Below are 19,944 nucleotides of genomic sequence, written 5' to 3' on the forward strand. Positions count from 1 at the left end.
CACAAGAACTGTCTTAGCGAAAGGCTTCTAGAGGGGAAAGCTGTAACTCTGTGAGATGATTTCAGGGAACACAAAGAAGTTTCTCAGAGAGCTTCTTTCTCTTTGTTATCGGAGGATATTTCCTTTGGCCCTATAGTTCTCAAAGGGATGAGAATTATCTCTTCTCAGATTCCACAGAAATAAGGCTAGAAAAGAGATCCACGAAATACAGATGTAACTCTATGAGATGAGTCAACAGAACACTAAGCAGTTTCTCAGAAAGCTTCTTTCCAGATTTCATCTGAGGATATTTCCTTTTTCAACATAGCCCTCTATTGGATTCCAAATATCACTTCGCCAATTCCACAAGAACTGTCTTAGCGAAAGGCCTCTTGAGGGGAAAGCTGTAACTCTGTGAGATGATTTCAGAGAACACTAAGAAGTTTCTCAGAAAGCTTCTTTGTCTTTGTTATCTGAGGATATTTCCTTTGGCCCTATAGACTTCAAAGGGATCCGAAATATCTGTTCTCAGATTCCACAGAAATAAGGCTAGGAAAGAGATCCACGAAATACAGATGTAACTCGGTGAGTGAAGTCACACATCACTGAGCATTTTCTCAGAAAGCTTCTTTCCAGATTTCATCTGAGGATATTTCCTTTTTCACCATAGCCCTCTATGGGCTTCCAAATATCACTTTGCCAATTCCACAAGAACTGTCTTAGCGAAAGGCTTCTTGAGGGGAAAGCTGTATCTCTGTGAGATGATTTCACAGAACACAAAGAAGTTTCTCAGAAAGCTTCTTTCTCCTTGTTATCAGAGGATATTTCCTTGGCCCTGCAGTCTTCAAAGGGATCCGAAATATCTGTTCTCAGATTCCACAGAAATAAGGCTAGCAAAGAGATCCACGAAATACAGATGTAACTCTGTGAGGGGAAGTCACAGAACACTAAGCAGTTTCTCAGAAAGCTTCTTTCCAGATTTCATTTGAGGATATTTCTTTTTTTCCACAGCCCTCTGTGGGCTTCCAAATATCACTTTGCCAATTCCACAAGAACTGTCTTAGCGAAAGGCTTCTTGAGGGGAAAGCTGTAACTCTGTGAGATGATTTCACAGAAAACAAAGAAGTTTCTCAGAAAGCTTCTTTCTCTTTGTGATCGGAGGATATTTCCTTTGGCCCTATAATCTTCAAAGGGATCCGAAATATCTGTTCTCAGATTCCACAGATATAAGGCTAGCAAAGACATCCACGAAATACAGATATAACTCTGTGAGATGAATGAAGAGAACACTAAGCAGTTTTTCAGAAAGCTTCTTTCCAGCTTTCATCTGAGGATATTTCCTTTTTCACCATTGCCCTCTATGGGCTTCCAGGTATCACTTTGCCAATTCCACAAGAACTGTCTTAGCGAAAGGCTTCTTGAGGGGAAAGCTGTAACTCTGTGAGATGATTTCACAGAACACAAAGAAGTGTCTCAGAAAGCTTCTTTCTCTTTGTTATCGGAGGATATTTTCTTTGGCCCTATAGTCTTCAAAGGGATCCCAAATATCCGTTCTCAGATTCCACAGAAATACGGCTAGCAAAGAGATCCACGAAATAAAGATGTAACTCTGTGAGATGAATTAACAGAACACTAAGCAGATTCTCAGAAAGCTTCTTTCCAGATTTCATCTGAGGATATATCCTTTTTCAGCATAGCCCTCTATGGGCTTCCAAATATCACTTTGCCAATTCCACAAGAACTGTCTTAGCGAAAGGCTTCTTGAGGGAAAAGCTGTAACTCTGTGAGATGATTTCAAACACAAAGAAGTTTCTCAGAAAGCTTCTTTCTCTTTGTTATCGGAGGATATTTCCTTTGGCCCTATAGTCTTCAAAGGGATCCGAAATATCTGTTCTCACATTCCACAGAAATAAGGCTAGCAAAGAGATCCAAGAAATACAGATGTAACTCTGTCAGATGAATTAACAGAACACTAAGCAGTTTCTCAGAAAGCTTCTTTCCAGATTTCATCTGAGGATATTTCCTTTTTCAACATAGCTCTCCATGGGCTTCCAAATATCACTTTGTCAATTCCACAAGAACTGTCTTAGCGAAAGACTTCTTGAGGGGAAAGCTGTAACTCTGTGAGATGACTTCACAGAACACAAGGAAGTTTCTCAGAAAGCTTCTTTCTCTTTGTTATCGGAGGATATTTCCTTTGGCCCTATAGCCTTCAAAGGGATCCGAAATATGTGTTCTCAGATTCCACAGAAATAAGGCTAGGAAAGAGATCCACGAAATACAGATGTAACTCTGTGAGATGAATTAACAGAACACTAAGCAGTTTCTCATAAAGCTTCTTTCCAGATTTCATCTGAGGATATTTCCTTTTTCACCATAGTCCTCTATGGGCTTCCAAATATCACTTTGCCAATTCCACAAGAAATGTCTCAGCGAAAGGCGTCTTGAGGGGAACGCTGTAACTCTGTGGGATGATTTCACAGAACACAAAGAAGTTTCTCAGAAAGCTTCTTTCCCTTTGTTATCGCAGGATATTTCCTTTGGCCCTATAGTCTTCAAAGGGATCTGAAATATCTGTTCTCAGATTCCACAGAAATAAGGCTAGGAAAGAGATCCACGAAATACAGATGTAACTCTGTGAGATGAATTAACAGAACACTAAGCAGTTTCTCAGACAACTTCTTTCCAGATTTCATCTCAGGATATTTCCTTCTTCACCATAGCACTCTATGGGCTTCCAAATATCACTTTGCAAATTCCACAAGAACTGTCTTAGCGAGAGGGTGCTAGAGGGGAAAGCTGTAAATCTGTGAGATGATTTCACAGAACACAAAGAAGTTTCTCAGAAAATTTCTTTCTCTTTGTTTTCGGAGGATATTTCCTTTGGCCCTATAGTCTTCAAAGGAATCCCAAATATCCGTTCTCAGATTCCACAGAAATAAGGCTAGCAAGAGATCTACGAAATACAGATGTAACTCTGTGAGATGAATTCACAGAACACTAAGCAGTTTCTCAGAAATCTTCTTTCCAGATTTCATCTCAGGATATTTCCTTTTTCACCAAAGCCCTCTATGGGCTTCCAAATATCACTTTGCCAATTCCACAAGAACTGTCTTAGCGAAAGGATTCTAGAGGGGAAAGATGTAACTCTGTGAGATGATTTCACAGAACACAAAGAAGTTTCTCAGAAAGCTTCTTTCTCTTTGTTATCGGAGGATATTTCCTTTGTCCCTATAGTCTTCAAAGGGATCCGAAACATTAGTTCTCAGATTCCACAGAAATAAGGCTAGCAAAGAGATCCACGAAATACAGATGTAACTCTGTGAGTGGAAGTCACAGAACACTAAGCGGCTTCTCAGAAAGCTTCTTTCCAGATTTCATCTGAGGATATTTCCTTTTTCACCATAGCCCTCTACGGGCTTCCAAATATCACTTTGCCATTTCCACAAGAACCTTCTTAGCGAAAGGCTTCTTGAGGGGAAAGCTGTAACTCTGTGAGATGATTTCACAGATCACAACGAGGTTTCTCAGAAAGCTTCTTTCTCTTTGTTATCGGAGGATATTTCCTTTGGCCCTATAGTCTTCAAAGGGATCCGAAATATCTGTTCTCAGATTCCACAGAAATAAGGCTATGAAAGAGATCCACGAAATACAGATATAACTCTGTGAGATGAATTAACAGAACGCTAAGCAGTTTCTCAGAAAACTTCTTTCCAGATTTCATCTGAGGATATTTCCTTTTTCAATTTGGCCCTCTATTGGTTTCCAAATATCACTTTGCCAATTCCAGAAGAACTGTCTCAGCGAAAGGATTCTAGAGGGGAAAGCTGTAACTCTGTGAGATGATTTCACAGAACACAAAGAAGTTTCTCAGAAAGCTTCTTTCTCTTTGTTATCGGAGGATATTTACTTGGCCCTATAGTCTTCAAAGGGATCCGAAATATCTGTTCTCAGATTCCACAGAAATAAGGCTAGCAAAGAGATCCACGAAATACAGATGTAACACTGTGAGATGAATTAACAGAACACTGAGCAGTTTCTCAGAAACTTCTTTCCAGATTTCATCTGAGGATATTTCCTTTTTCACCATAGCCCTATACGGGCTTCCAAATATCCCTTTGCCAATTCCACAAGAACTGTCTTAGCGAAAGGCTTCTTGAGGGGAAAACTGTAACTCTGTGAGATGATTTCACAGAACACAAAGAAGTTTCTCAGAAAGCTTCTTTCTCTTTGTTATCGGAGGATATTTCCTTTGGCCCTATAGTCTTCAAAGGGATCCGAAACATCTGTTCTCAGATTCCACAGAAATAAGGCTAGCAAAGAGATCCACGAAATACAGATGTAACTCTGTGAGTGGAAGTCACAGAATACTAAGCGGCTTCTCAGAAAGCTTCTTTCCAGATTTCATCTGAGGATATTTCCTTTTTCACCATAGCCCTCTATGGGCTTCCAAATATCACTTTGCCAATTCCACAAGAACAGTCTTAGCGAAAGGCTTCTTGAGGGAAAAGCTGTAACTCTGTGAGATGATTTCACAGAAAACAAAGAAGTTTCTCAGAAAGCTTCTTTCTCTTTGTTATCGGAGTATATTTCCTTAGGCCCTATAGTCTTCAAAGGGATGAGAAATATCTGTTCTCAGATTCCACAGAAATAAGGCTAGCAAAGAGATCCACGAAGTACAGATGTAACTCTGTGAGATGAATTCACAGAACACTAAGCAGTTTCTCAGAAAGCTTCTTTCCAGATTTCATCTGAGGATATTTCCTATTTTACTCTAGCCCTCTATGGGCTTCCAAATATCACCTTTCTATTCCACAAGAACTGTCTTAGCGAAAGGCTTCTTGAGGGAAAAGCTGTAACTCTGTGACATGATTTCACAGAACACAAAGAAGTTTCTCAGAAAGCATCTTTCTCTTTGTTATCGGAGGATATTTCCTTTTGCCCTATAGTCTTCAAAGGGATCCGAAATATCTGCTCTCAGATTCCACAGAAATAAGGTTATGATAGAGATCCACGAAATACAGATATAACTCTGTGAGATGAATTAACAAAACGCTAAACAGTTTCTCAGAAAGCTTCTTTCCTGATTTCATCTGAGGATATTTCCTTTTTCAATTTGGCCCTCTATTGGCTTCCAAATATCACTTTGCCAATTCCAGAAGAACTGTCTTAGCGAAAGGATTCTAGAGGGGAAAGATGTAACTCTGTGAGATGATTTCACAGAACACAAAGAAGTTTCTCAGAAAGCTTCTTTCTCTTTGTTATCGGAGGATATTTCCTTTGTCCCTATAGTCTTCAAAGGGATCCGAAACATTAGTTCTCAGATTCCACAGAAATAAGGCTAGCAAAGACATCCACGAAATACAGATGTAACTCTGTGAGTGGAAGTCACAGAACACTAAGCGGCTTCTCAGAAAGCTTCTTTCCAGATTTCATCTGAGGATATTTCCTTTTTCACCATAGCCCTCTACGGGCTTCCAAATATCCCTTTGCCAATTACACAAGAACTGTCTTAGCGAAAGGCTTCTTGAGGGGAAAACTGTAACTCTGTGAGATGATTTCACAGAACACAAAGAAGTTTCTCAGAAAGCTTCTTTCTCTTTGTTATCAGAGGATATTTCCTTTGGCCCTATAGTCTTCAAAGGGATCCGAAACATCTGTTCTCAGATTCCACAGAAATAAGGCGAGCAAAGAGATCCACGAAATACAGATGTAACTCTGTGAGTGGAAGTCACAGAATACTAAGCGGCTTCTCAGAAAGCTTCTTTCCAGATTTCATCTGAGGATATTTCCTTTTTCACCATAGCCCTTTATGGGCTTCCAAATATCACTTTGCCAATTCCACAAGAACAGTCTTAGCGAAAGGCTTCTTGAGGGGAAAGCTGTAAGTCTGTGAGATGATTTCACAGAACACAAAGAAGTTTCTCAGAAAGCTTCTTTCTCTTTGTTATCGGAGTATATTTCCTTAGGCCCTATAGTCTTCAAAGGGATCCGAAATATCTGTTCTCAGATTCCACAGAAATAAGGCTAGCAAAGAGATTCACGAAATACAGATGTAATTCTGTGAGATGAATTCACAGAACACTAAGCAGTTTCTCAGAAAGCTTCTTTCCAGATTTCATCTGAGGATATTTCCTATTTCACTCTAGCCCTCTATGGGCTTCCAAATATCACTTTTCTATTCCACAAGAACTGTCTTAGCGAAAGGCTTCTTGAGGGAAAAGCTGTAACTCTGTGAGATGATTTCACAGAACACAAAGAAGTTTCTCAGAAAGCTTCTTTCTCTTTGTTATCGGAGGATATTTCCTTTGGCCCTATAGTCTTCAAAGAGATCCGAAATATCTGTTCTCAGATGTCACAGAAATAAGCCTATGAAAGAGATCCACGAAATACAGATATACCTATGTGAGATGAATTAACAGAACGCTAAGCAGTTTCTCAGAAAGGTTCTTTCCAGATTTCATCTGAAGATATTTCCTTTTTCAATTTGGCCCTCTATTGGCTTCCAAATGTCACTTTGCCAATTCCACAACAACTGTCTTAGCGAAAGGCTTCTTGAGGGGAAAGCTGTAACTCTGTGAGATGATTTCACAGAACACAAAGAAGTTTCTCAGAAAGCTTCTTTCTCTTTGTTATCGGAGGATATTTCCTTTGGCCCTATAGACTTCAAAGGGATGCGAAATATCTGTTCTCAGATTCCACAGAAATAAGGCTAGCAAAGAGATCCACGAAATACAGATATAACACTGTGAGATGAATTAACAGAACGCTAAGCAGTTTCTCAGAAAACTTCTTTCCAGATTTCATCTGAGGATATTTCCTTTTTCACCATAGCCCTATATGGGCTCCAAATATCACTTTGCCAATTCCACAAGAACTATCTTAGCGAAAGGATTCTAGAGGGGAAAGCTGTAACTCTATGAGATGATTTCACAGAACACAAAGAAGTTTCTCAGAAAGCTTCTTTCTCTTTGTTATCGGAGGATATTTCCTTTGGCCCTATAGTCTTCAAAGGGATCCGAAATATCAGTTCTCAGATTCCACAGAAATAAGGCTAGCAAAGAGATCCACGAAATACAGATGTAACTCTGTGAGTTGAATTAAAGGAACACTGAGCAGTTTCTTAGAAAGCTTCTTTCCAGATTTCATCTGAGGATATTTCCTTTTTCACCGTAGCCCTATATGGGCTTCCAAATATCCCTTTGCCAATTCCACAAGAACAGTCTTAGCGAAAGGCTTCTTGAGGGGAAAGCTGTAACTCTGTGAGATGATTTCACTGAACACAACGAGTTTTCTCAGAAAGCTTCTTTCTCTTTTTTATCGGAGGATATTTCCTTTGGCCCTATAGTCTTCAAAGGGATCCGAAATATCTGCTCTCAGATTCCACAGAAATAAGGTTATGAAAGAGATCCACGAAATACAGATATAACTCTGTGAGATGAATTAACAGAACGCTAAACAGTTTCTCAGAAAGCTTCTTTCCTGATTTCATCAGAGGATATTTCCTTTTTCAATTTGGCCCTCTATTGGCTTCCAAATATCACTTTGCCAATTCCAGAAGAACTGTCTTAGCGAAAGGATTCTAGAGGGGAAAGATGTAACTCTGTGAGATGATTTCACAGAACACAAAGAAGTTTCTCAGAAAGCATCTTTCTCTTTGTTATCGGAGGATATTTCCTTTTGCCCTATAGTCTTCAAAGGCATCCGAAATATCTGCTCTCAGATTCCACAGAAATAAGGTTATGAAAGAGATCCACGAAATACAGATATAACTCTGTGAGATGAATTAACAGAACGCTAAACAGTTTCTCAGAAAGCTTGTTTCCTGATTTCATCTGAGGATATTTCCTTTTTCAATTTGGCCCTCTATTGGCTTCCAAATATCACTTTGCCAATTCCAGAAGAACTGTCTTAGCGAAAGGATTCTAGAGGGGAAAGATGTAACTCTGTGAGATGATTTCACAGAACACAAAGAAGTTTCTCAGAAAGCTTCTTTCTCTTTGTTATCGGAGGATATTTCCTTTGTCCCTATAGTCTTCAAAGGGATCCGAAACATTAGTTCTCAGATTCCACAGAAATAAGGCTAGCAAAGAGATCCACGAAATACAGATGTAACTCTGTGAGTGGAAGTCACAGAACACTAAGCGGCTTCTCAGAAAGCTTCTTTCCAGATTTCATCTGAGGATATTTCCTTTTTCACCATAGCCCTCTACGGGCTTCCAAATATCACTTTGCCATTTCCACAAGAACCTTCTTAGCGAAAGGCTTCTTGAGGGGAAAGCTGTAACTCTGTGAGATGATTTCACAGATCACAACGAGGTTTCTCAGAAAGCTTCTTTCTCTTTGTTATCGGAGGATATTTCCTTTGGCCCTATAGTATTCAAAGGGATCCGAAATATCTGTTCTCAGATTCCACAGAAATAAGGCTAGCAAAGAAATCCACGAAATACAGATGTAACTCTGTGAGATGAATTAACAGAACACTAAGCAGATTCTCAGAAATCTTCTTTCCAGATTTCATCTGAGGACATTTCCTTTTTCTCCATAGCCCTCTAGGGGCTTCCAAATATCACTTTGCCAATTCCACAAGAACTGTCTTAGCGAAAGGCTTCTTGAGGGAAAAGCTGTAACTCTGTGAGATGATTTCACACAACACAAAGAAGTTTGCCAGGAAGCTTCTTTCTCTTTGTTATCGGAGGTTATTTCCTTTGGCCCTATAGTCTTCAAAGGGATCCGAAATATCTGTTCTCAGATTCCACAGAAATAAGGCTATGAAAGAGATCCACGAAATACAGATATAACTCTGTGAGATGAATTAACAGAACGCTAAGCAGTTTCTCAGAAAACTTCTTTCCAGATTTCATCTGAGGATATTTCCTTTTTCAATTTGGCCCTCTATTGGTTTCCAAATATCACTTTGCCAATTCCAGAAGAACTGTCTCAGCGAAAGGATTCTAGAGGGGAAAGCTGTAACTCTGTGAGATGATTTCACAGAACACAAAGAAGTTTCTCAGAAAGCTTCTTTCTCTTTGTTATCGGAGGATATTTACTTGGCCCTATAGTCTTCAAAGGGATCCGAAATATCTGTTCTCAGATTCCACAGAAATAAGGCTAGCAAAGAGATCCACGAAATACAGATGTAACACTGTGAGATGAATTAACAGAACACTGAGCAGTTTCTCAGAAACTTCTTTCCAGATTTCATCTGAGGATATTTCCTTTTTCACCATAGCCCTATACGGGCTTCCAAATATCCCTTTGCCAATTCCACAAGAACTGTCTTAGCGAAAGGCTTCTTGAGGGGAAAACTGTAACTCTGTGAGATGATTTCACAGAACACAAAGAAGTTTCTCAGAAAGCTTCTTTCTCTTTGTTATCGGAGGATATTTCCTTTGGCCCTATAGTCTTCAAAGGGATCCGAAACATCTGTTCTCAGATTCCACAGAAATAAGGCTAGCAAAGAGATCCACGAAATACAGATGTAACTCTGTGAGTGGAAGTCACAGAATACTAAGCGGCTTCTCAGAAAGCTTCTTTCCAGATTTCATCTGAGGATATTTCCTTTTTCACCATAGCCCTCTCTGGGCTTCCAAATATCACTTTGCCAATTCCACAAGAACAGTCTTAGCGAAAGGCTTCTTGAGGGAAAAGCTGTAACTCTGTGAGATGATTTCACAGAAAACAAAGAAGTTTCTCAGAAAGCTTCTTTCTCTTTGTTATCGGAGTATATTTCCTTAGGCCCTATAGTCTTCAAAGGGATCCGAAATATCTGTTCTCAGATTCCACAGAAATAAGGCTAGCAAAGAGATCCACGAAATACAGATGTAACTCTGTGAGATGAATTCACAGAACACTAAGCAGTTTCTCAGAAAGCTTCTTTCCAGATTTCATCTGAGGATATTTCCTATTTCACTCTAGCCCTCTATGGGCTTCCAAATATCACTTTTCTATTCCACAAGAACTGTCTTAGCGAAAGGCTTCTTGAGGGAAAAGCTGTAACTCTGTGAGATGATTTCACAGAACACAAAGAAGTTTCTCAGAAAGCTTCTTTCTCTTTGTTATCGGAGGATATTTCCTTTGGCCCTAGAGTCTTCAAATACATCCGAAATATCTGTTCTCAGATTCCACAGAAATAAGCCTATGAAAGAGATCCACGAAATACAGATATACCTATGTGAGATGAATTAACAGAACGCTAAGCAGTTTCTCAGAAAGGTTCTTTCCAGATTTCATCTGAAGATATTTCCTTTTTCAATTTGGCCCTCTATTGGCTTCCAAATATCATTTTGCCAATTCCACAACAACTGTCTTAGCGAAAGGCTTCTTGAGGGGAAAGCTGTAACTCTGTGAGATGATTTCACAGAACACAAAGAAGTTTCTCAGAAAGCTTCTTTCTCTTTGTTATCGGAGGATATTTCCTTTGGCCCTATAGACTTCAAAGGGATGCGAAATATCTGTTCTCAGATTCCACAGGAATAAGGCTAGCAAAGAGATCCACGAAATACAGATGTAACTCTGTGAGATGAATTCACAGAACACTAAGCAGTTTCTCAGAAATCTTCTTTCCAGAGTTCATCTCAGGATATTTCCTTTTTCACCAAAGCCCTCTATGGGCTTCCAAATATCACTTTGCCAATTCCACAAGAACTGTCTTAGCGAAAGGCTTCTTGAGGGAAAAGCTGTAACTCTGTGACATGATTTCACAGAACACAAAGAAGTTTCTCAGAAAGCATCTTTCTCTTTGTTATCGGAGGATATTTCCTTTTGCCCTATAGTCTTCAAAGGGATCCGAAATATCTGCTCTCAGATTCCACAGAAATAAGGTTATGAAAGAGATCCACGAAATACAGATATAACTCTGTGAGATGAATTAACAGAACGCTAAACAGTTTCTCAGAAAGCTTCTTTCCTGATTTCATCTGAAGATATTTCCTTTTTCAATTTGGCCCTCTATTGGCTTCCAAATATCACTTTGCCAATTCCAGAAGAACTGTCTTAGCGAAAGGATTCTAGAGGGGAAAGATGTAACTCTGTGAGATGATTTCACAGAACACAAAGAAGTTTCTCAGAAAGCTTCTTTCTCTTTGTTATCGGAGGATATTTCCTTTGTCCCTATAGTCTTCAAAGGGATCCGAAACATTAGTTCTCAGATTCCACAGAAATAAGGCTAGCAAAGACATCCACGAAATACAGATGTAACTCTGTGAGTGGAAGTCACAGAACACTAAGCGGCTTCTCAGAAAGCTTCTTTCCAGATTTCATCTGAGGATATTTCCTTTTTCACCATAGCCCTCTACGGGCTTCCAAATATCCCTTTGCCAATTCCACAAGAACTGTCTTAGCGAAAGGCTTCTTGAGGGGAAAACTGTAACTCTGTGAGATGATTTCACAGAACACAAAGAAGTTTCTCAGAAAGCTTCTTTCTCTTTGTTATCAGAGGATATTTCCTTTGGCCCTATAGTCTTCAAAGGGATCCGAAACATCTGTTCTCAGATTCCACAGAAATAAGGCGAGCAAAGAGATCCACGAAATACAGATGTAACTCTGTGAGTGGAAGTCACAGAATACTAAGCGGCTTCTCAGAAAGCTTCTTTCCAGATTTCATCTGAGGATATTTCCTTTTTCACCATAGCCCTTTATGGGCTTCCAAATATCACTTTGCCAATTCCACAAGAACAGTCTTAGCGAAAGGCTTTTTAGGGGAAAGATGTAACTCTGTGAGATGATTTCACAGAACACAAAGAAGTTTCTCAGAAAGCTTCTTTCTCTTTGTTATCGGAGTATATTTCCTTAGGCCCTATAGTCTTCAAAGGGATCCGAAATATCTGTTCTCAGATTCCACAGAAATAAGGCTAGCAAAGAGATTCACGAAATACAGATGTAACTCTGTGAGATGAATTCACAGAACACTAAGCAGTTTCTCAGAAAGCTTCTTTCCAGATTTCATCTGAGGATATTTCCTATTTCACTCTAGCCCTCTATGGGCTTCCAAATATCACTTTTCTATTCCACAAGAACTGTCTTAGCGAAAGGCTTCTTAAGGGAAAAGCTGTAACTCTGTGAGATGATTTCACAGAACACAAAGAAGTTTCTCAGAAAGCTTCTTTCTCTTTGTTATCGGAGGATATTTCCTTTGGCCCTATAGTCTTCAAAGGGATCCGAAATATCTGTTCTCAGATGTCACAGAAATAAGCCTATGAAAGAGATCCACGAAATACAGATATACCTATGTGAGATGCATTAACAGAACGCTAAGCAGTTTCTCAGAAAGGTTCTTGCCAGATTTCATCTGAAGATATTTCCTTTTTCAATTTGGCCCTATATTGGCTTCCAAATGTCACTTTGCCAATTCCACAACAACTGTCTTAGCGAAAGGCTTCTTGAGGGGAAAGCTGTAACTCTGTGAGATGATTTCACAGAACACAAAGAAGTTTCTCAGAAAGCTTCTTTCTCTTTGTTATCGGAGGATATTTCCTTTGGCCCTATAGACTTCAAAGGGATGCGAAATATCTGTTCTCAGATTCCACAGAAATAAGGCTAGCAAAGAGATCCACGAAATACAGATATAACACTGTGAGATGAATTAACAGAACGCTAAGCAGTTTCTCAGAAAACTTCTTTCCAGATTTCATCTGAGGATATTTCCTTTTTCACCATAGCCCTATATGGGCTCCAAATATCACTTTGCCAATTCCACAAGAACTATCTTAGCGAAAGGATTCTAGAGGGGAAAGCTGTAACTCTATGAGATGATTTCACAGAACACAAAGAAGTTTCTCAGAAAGCTTCTTTCTCTTTGTTATCGGAGGATATTTCCTTTGGCCCTATAGTCTTCAAAGGGATCCGAAATATCAGTTCTCAGATTCCACAGAAATAAGGCTAGCAAAGAGATCCACGAAATACAGATGTAACTCTGTGAGTTGAATTAACAGAACACTGAGCAGTTTCTCAGAAAGCTTCTTTCCAGATTTCATCTGAGGATATTTCCTTTTTCACCGTAGCCCTATATGGGCTTCCAAATATCCCTTTGCCAATTCCACAAGAACAGTCTTAGCGAAAGGCTTCTTGAGGGGAAAGCTGTAACTCTGTGAGATGATTTCACTGAACACAACGAGTTTTCTCAGAAAGCTTCTTTCTCTTTGTTATCGGAGGATATTTCCTTTGGCCCTATAGTATTCAAAGGGATCCGAAATATCTGTTCTCAGATTCAACAGAAATAAGGCTAGCAAAGAGATCCACGAAATACAGATGTAACTCTGTGAGATGAATTAACAGAACACTAAGCAGTTTCTCAGAAATCTTCTTTCCAGATTTCATCTGAGGATATTTCCTTTTTCACCATAGCCCTCTAAGGGCTTCCAAATATCACTTTGCCAATTTCACAAGAACTGTCTTAGCGAAATGCTTCTTGAGGGGAAAGCTGTAACTCTGTGAGATGAATTCACAGAACACAAAGAAGTTTCTCAGAAAGCTTCTTTCTCTTTGTTATCGGAGGATATTTCCTTTTGCCCTATAGTCTTCAAAGGGATCCGAAATATCTGTTCTCAGATTCCACAGAAATAAGGCTAGCAAAGAGATCCACGAAATACAGATGTAACTCTGTGAGATGAATTAACCGAACACTAAGCAGTTTCTCAGAATGCTGCTTTCCAGATTTCATCTGAGGATATTCCCTCTTTCACCATAGACCTCTATGGGCTTCCAAATATCACTTTGCCAATTCCACAAGAACTGTCTTAGCGAAAGGCTTCTTGAGTGGAAAGCTGTAACTCTGTGAGATGATTTCACAGAACAGAAAGAAGTTTCTCAGTAAGCTTCTTTCTCTTTGTTATCGGAGGATATTTCCTTTGGCCCTATAGTCTTCAAAGGGATCCGACATATCTGTTCTCAGATTCCACAGAAATAAGGCTAGCAAAGAGATCCACGAAATACAGATGTAACTCTGTGAGATGAATTCACAGAACACTAACCAGTTTCTCAGAAATATTCTTTCCAGATATCATCTCAGAATATTTCCTTTTTCACCAAAGCCCTCTATGGGCTTCCAAATATCACTTTGTCAATTCCACAAGAACTGTCTTAGCGAAAGGCTTCTTGAGGGAAAAGCTGTAACTCTGTGACATGATTTCACAGAACACAAAGAAGTTTCTCAGAAAGCATCTTTCTCTTTGTTATCGGAGGATATTTCCTTTTGCCCTATAGTCTTCAAAGGGATCCGAAATATCTGCTCTCAGATTCCACAGAGATAAGGTTATGAAAGAGATCCACGAAATACAGATATAACTCTGTGAGATGAATTAACAGAACGCTAAATAGTTTCTCAGAAAGCTTCTTTCCAGATTTCATCTGAGGATATTTCCTTTTTCAATTTAGCCCTCTATTGGCTTCCAAATATCACTTTGCCAATTCCAGAAGAACTGTCTTAGGGAAAGGATTCTAGAGGGCAAAGATGTACCTCTGTGAGATGATTTCACAGAACACAAAGAAGTTTCTCAGAAAGCTTCTTTCTCTTTGTTATCGGAGGATATTTCCTTTGGCCCTATAGTCTTCAAAGGGATCCGAAATATCTGTTCTCAGATTCCACAGAAATAAGGCTAGCAAAGAGATCCACGAAATACACATGTAACTCTGTGAGATGAATTCACAGAACACTAAGCAGTTTCTCAGAAAGCTTCTTTCCAGATTTCATCTGAGGATATTTCCTTTTTCACCATAGCCCTATATGGGCTTCCAAATATCCCTTTGCCAATTCCACAAGAACTGTCTTAGCGAAAGGCTTATTGAGGGAAAAGCTGTAACTCTGTGAGATGATTTCACAGAACACAAAGAAGTTTCTCAGAAAGCTTCTTTCTCTTTGTTATCGGAGGATATTTCCTTTGGCCCTAGAGTCTTCAAATACATCCGAAATATCTGTTCTCAGATTCCACAGAAATAAGGCTAGCAAACAGATCCACGAAATACAGATGTAACTCTTTGAGATGAATTAACAGAACACTGAGCAGTTTCTCAGAAAACTTCTTTCCAGATTTCATCTGAGGATATTTCCTTTTTCACCATAGCCCTATATGGGCTTCCAAATATCACTTTGCCAATTCCACAAGAACTGTCTTAGCGAAAGGCTTCTTGAGGGGAAAGCTGTAACTCTGTGAGATGATTTCACAGAACACAAAGAAGTTTCTCAGAAAGCTTCTTTCTCTTTGTTATCGGAGGATATTTCCTTTGGCCCTATAGTCTTCAAAGGGATCCGAAACATCTGTTCTCAGATTCCACAGAAATAAGGCTAGCAAAGAGATCCACGAAATACAGATGTAACTCTGTGAGTGGAAGTCACAGAATACTAAGCGGCTTCTCAGAAAGCTTCTTTCCAGATTTCATCTGAGGATATTTCCTTTTTCACCATAGCCCTCTATGGGCTTCCAAATATCACTTTGCCAATTCCACAAGAAAAGTCTTAGCGAAAGGCTTCTTGAGGGGAAAGCTGTAACTCTGTGAGTTGATTTCACAGAACACAAAGAAGTTTCCCAGAAAGCTTCTTTCTCTTTGTTATCGAAGTATATTTCCTTAGGCCCTATAGTCTTCAAAGGGATCCGAAATATCTGTTCTCAGATTCCACAGAAATAAGGCTAGCAAAGAGATCCACGAAATACATATGTAACTCTGTGAGATGAATTCACAGAACACTAAGCAGTTTCTCAGAAAGCTTCTTTCCTGATTTCATCTCAGGATACTTCCTTTTTCACCAAAGCCCTCTATGGGCATCCAAATATCACTTTTCTATTCCACAAGAACTGTCTTAGCGAAAGGCTTCTTGAGGGAAAAGCTGTAACTCTGTGAGATGATTTCACAGAACACAAAGAAGTTTCTCAGAAAGCTTCTTTCTCTTTGTTATCGGAGGATATTTCCTTTGGCCCTATAGTCTTCAAAGGGATCCGAAATATCTGTTCTCAGATTCCACAGAAATAAGGCTATGAAAGAGATCCACGAAATACAGATATAACTATGTGAGATGAATTAACAGAACGCTAAGCAGTTTCTCAGAAAGGTTCTTTCCAGATTTCATCTGAGGATATTTCCTTTTTCAATTTGGCCCTCTATTGGCTTCCAAATATCACTTTGCCAATTCCACAAGAACTTTCTTAGCGAAAGGATTCTAGAGGGGAAAGCTGTAACTCTGTGAGATGATTTCAAAGAACACAAAGAAGTTTCTCAGAAAGCTTCTTTCTCTTTGTTATCGGAGGATATTTCCTTTGGCCCTATAGTCTTCAAAGGGATCCGACATATCTGTTCTCAGATTCCACAGAAATAAGGCTAGCAAAGAGATCCACGAAATACAGATGTAACTCTGTGAGATGAATTACCAGAACACTGAGCAGTTTCTCAGAAAGGTTCTTTCCAGATTTCATCTGAGGATATTTCCTTTTCACCATAGCCCTATATGGGCTTCCAAATATCCCTTTGCCAATTTCACAAGAATTGTCTCAGCGAAAGGCTTCTTGAGGGAAAAGCTGTAACTCGGTGAGATGATTTCACAGAACACAAAGAAGTTTCTCAGAAAGCTTCTTTCTCTTTGTTATCGGAGGATATTTCCTTTGGCCCTATAGACTTCAAAGGGATGCGAAATATCTGTTCTCAGATGCCACAGAAATAAGGCAAGCAAAGAGATCCACGAAATACAGATATAACACTGTGAGATGAATTAACAGAACGCTAAGCAGTTTCTCAGAAAGCTTCTTTCCAGATTTCATCTGAGGATATTTCCTTTTTCAATTTGGCCCTCTATTGGCTTCCAAATATCACTTTGCCAATTCCACAAGAACTATCTTAGCGAAAGGATTCTAGAGGGGAAAGCTGTAACTCTATGAGATGATTTCACAGAACACAAAGAAGTTTCTCAGAAAGCTTCTTTCTCTTTCTTATCGGAGGATATTTCCTTTGGCCCTATAGTCTTTAACGGGATCCGAAATATCTGTTATCAGATTCCACAGAAATAAGGCTAGCAAAGAGATGCACGAAATACAGATGTAACTCTGTGAGTTGAATTAACAGAACACTGAGCAGTTTCTCAGAAAGCTTCTTTCCAGATTTCATCTGAGGATATTTCCTTTTTCACCGTAGCCCTATATGGGCTTCCAAATATCCCTTTGCCATTTCCAAAAGAACTGTCTTAGCGAAAGGCTTCTTGAGGGGAAAGCTGTAACTCTGTGAGATGATTTCACAGAACACAAAGAAGTTTCTCAGAAAGCTTCTTTCTCTTTGTTATCGGAGGATATTTCCTTTGGCCCTGTAGTCTTCAAAGGGATCGGAAACATCTGTTCTCAGATTCCACAGAAATAAGGCAAGCAAAGAGATCCACGAAATACAGATGTAACTCTGTGAGTGGAAGTCACTGAATACTAAGCGGCTTCTCAGAAAGCTTCTTTCCAGATTTCATCTGAGGATATTTCCTTTTTCACCATAGCCCTCTATGGGCTTCCAAATATCACTTTGCGAATTCCACAAAAACAGTCTTAGCGAACGTCTTCTTGAGGGGAAAGCTGTAACTCTGTGAGATGATTTCACAGAACACAAAGAAGTTTCTCAGAAAGCTTCTTTCTCTTTGTTATCGGAGGATATTTCCTTTGCCCTATAGTCTTCAAAGGGATCCGAAATATCTGTTCTCAGATTCCACAGAAATAAGGCTCGCAAAGAGATCCACGAAATACAGATGTAACTCTGTGAGATGAATTAACAGAACACTCAGCAGTTTTTCAGAAAACTTCTTTCCAGATTTCACCTGAGGATATTTCCTTTTTCACCATAGCCCTATATGGGCTTCCAAATATCCCTTTGCCAATTCCACAAGAACTGTCTTAGAAAAAGGCCTCTTGAGGGAAAAGCTGTAACTCTGTGAGATGATTTCACAGAACACAAAGAAGTTTCTCAGAAAGCTTCTTTCTCTTTGTTATCGGAGGATATTTCCTTTGGCCCTAGAGTCTTCAAATACATCCGAAATATCTGTTCTCAGATTCCACAGAAATAAGGCTAGCAAACAGATCCACGAAATACAGATGTAACTCTTTGAGATGAATTAACAGAACTCTGAGCAGTTTCTCAGAAAATTTCTTTCCAGATTTCATCTGAGGATATTTCCTTTTTCACCATAGCCCTATATGGGCTTCCAAATATCACTTTGCCAATTCCACAAGAACTGTCTTAGCGAAAGGCTTCTTGAGGGGAAAGCTGTAACTCTGTGAGATGATTTCACAGAACACAAAGAAGTTTCTCAGAAAGCTTCTTTCTCTTTCTTATCGGAGGATATTTCCTTTGTCCCTATAGTCTTCAAAGGGATCCGAAACATCAGTTCTCAGATTCCACAGAAATAAGGCTAGCAAAGAGATCCACGAAATACAGATGTAACTCTGTGAGTGGAAGTCACAGAACACTAAGCGGCTTCTCAGAAAGCTTCTTTCCAGATTTCATCTGAGGATATTTCCTTTTTCACCATAGCCCTCTACGGGCTTCCAAATATCACTTTGCCATTTCCACAAGAACAGTCTTAGCGAAAGTCTTCTTGAGGGGAAAGCTGTAACTCTGTGAGATGATTTCACAGAACACTACGAGGTTTCTCATAAAGCTTCTTTCTCTTTGTTATCGGAGGATATTTCCTTTGGCCCTATAGTATTCAAAGGGATCCGAAATATCTGTTCTCAGATTCCACAGAAATAAGGCTAGCAAAGAAATCCACGAAATACAGATGTATCTCTGTGAGATGAATTAACAGAACACTAAGCAGTTTCTCAGAAATCTTCTTTCCAGATTTCATCTGAGGATATTTCCTTTTTCACCATAGCCCTCTAAGGGCTTCCAAATATCACTTTGCCAATTTCACAAGAACTGTCTTAGCGAAAGGCTTCTTGAGGGGAAAGCTGTAACTCTGTGATATGATTTCACAGAACACAAAGAAGTTTCTCAGAAAGCTTCTTTCTCTTTGTTATCCGAGGATATTTGCATTGGCCTTATAGTCTTCAAAGGGATCCGAAATATCTGTTCTCAGATTCCACAGAAATAAGGCTAGCAAAGAGATCCACGAAATACAGATGTAACTCTGTGAGATGAATTAACCGAACACTAAGCAGTTTCTCAGAATGCTTCTTTCCAGATTTCATCTGAGGATATTCCCTGTTTCACCATAGACCTCCATGGGCTTCCAAATATTGCTTTGCCAATTCCACAAGAACTGTCTTAGCGAAAGAATTCTTGAGTGGAAAGCTGGAACTCTGTGAGATGATTTCACAGAACAGAAAGAAGTTTCTCAGTAAGCTTCTTTCTCTTTGTTGTCGGAGGATATTTCCTTTGCCCCTATAGTCTTCAAAGGGATCCGATATATCTGTTCTCAGATTCCACAGAAATAAAGCTAGCAAAGAGATCCACGAAATACAGATGTAACTCTGTGAGATGAATTAACAGAACACTAAGCAGTTTCTCAGAAAGCTTCTTTCCAGATTTCATCTGAGGACATTTCCTTTTTCACCATAGCCCTATATGGGCTTCCAAATATCCCTTTGCCAATTCCACAAGAACTGTCTTAGCGAAAGGCTTCTTGAGGGAAAAGCTGTAACTCTGTGAGATGATTTCACAGAACACAAAGAAGTTTCTCAGAAAGCTTCTTTCTCTTTGTTATCGGAGGATATTTCCTTTGGCCCTATAGTCTTCAAAGGGATCCGAAACATCTGTTCTCAGATTCCACAGAAATAAGGCTAGCAAAGAGATCCACGAAATACAGATGTAACTCTGTGAGTGGAAGTCACAGAATACTAAGCGGCTTCTCAGAAAGCTTCTTTCCAGATTTCATCTGAGGATATTTCCTTTTTCACCATAGCCCTCTATGGGCTTCCAAATATCACTTTGCCAATTCCACAAGAACAGTCTTAGCGAAAGGCTTCTTGAGGGGAAAGCTGTAACTCTGTGAGTTGATTTCACAGAACA

The sequence above is a fragment of the Macaca mulatta genome, chromosome 5, assembly GCF_049350105.2.
Source record: "Macaca mulatta isolate MMU2019108-1 chromosome 5, T2T-MMU8v2.0, whole genome shotgun sequence".
NCBI lineage: Eukaryota > Metazoa > Chordata > Mammalia > Primates > Cercopithecidae > Macaca > Macaca mulatta.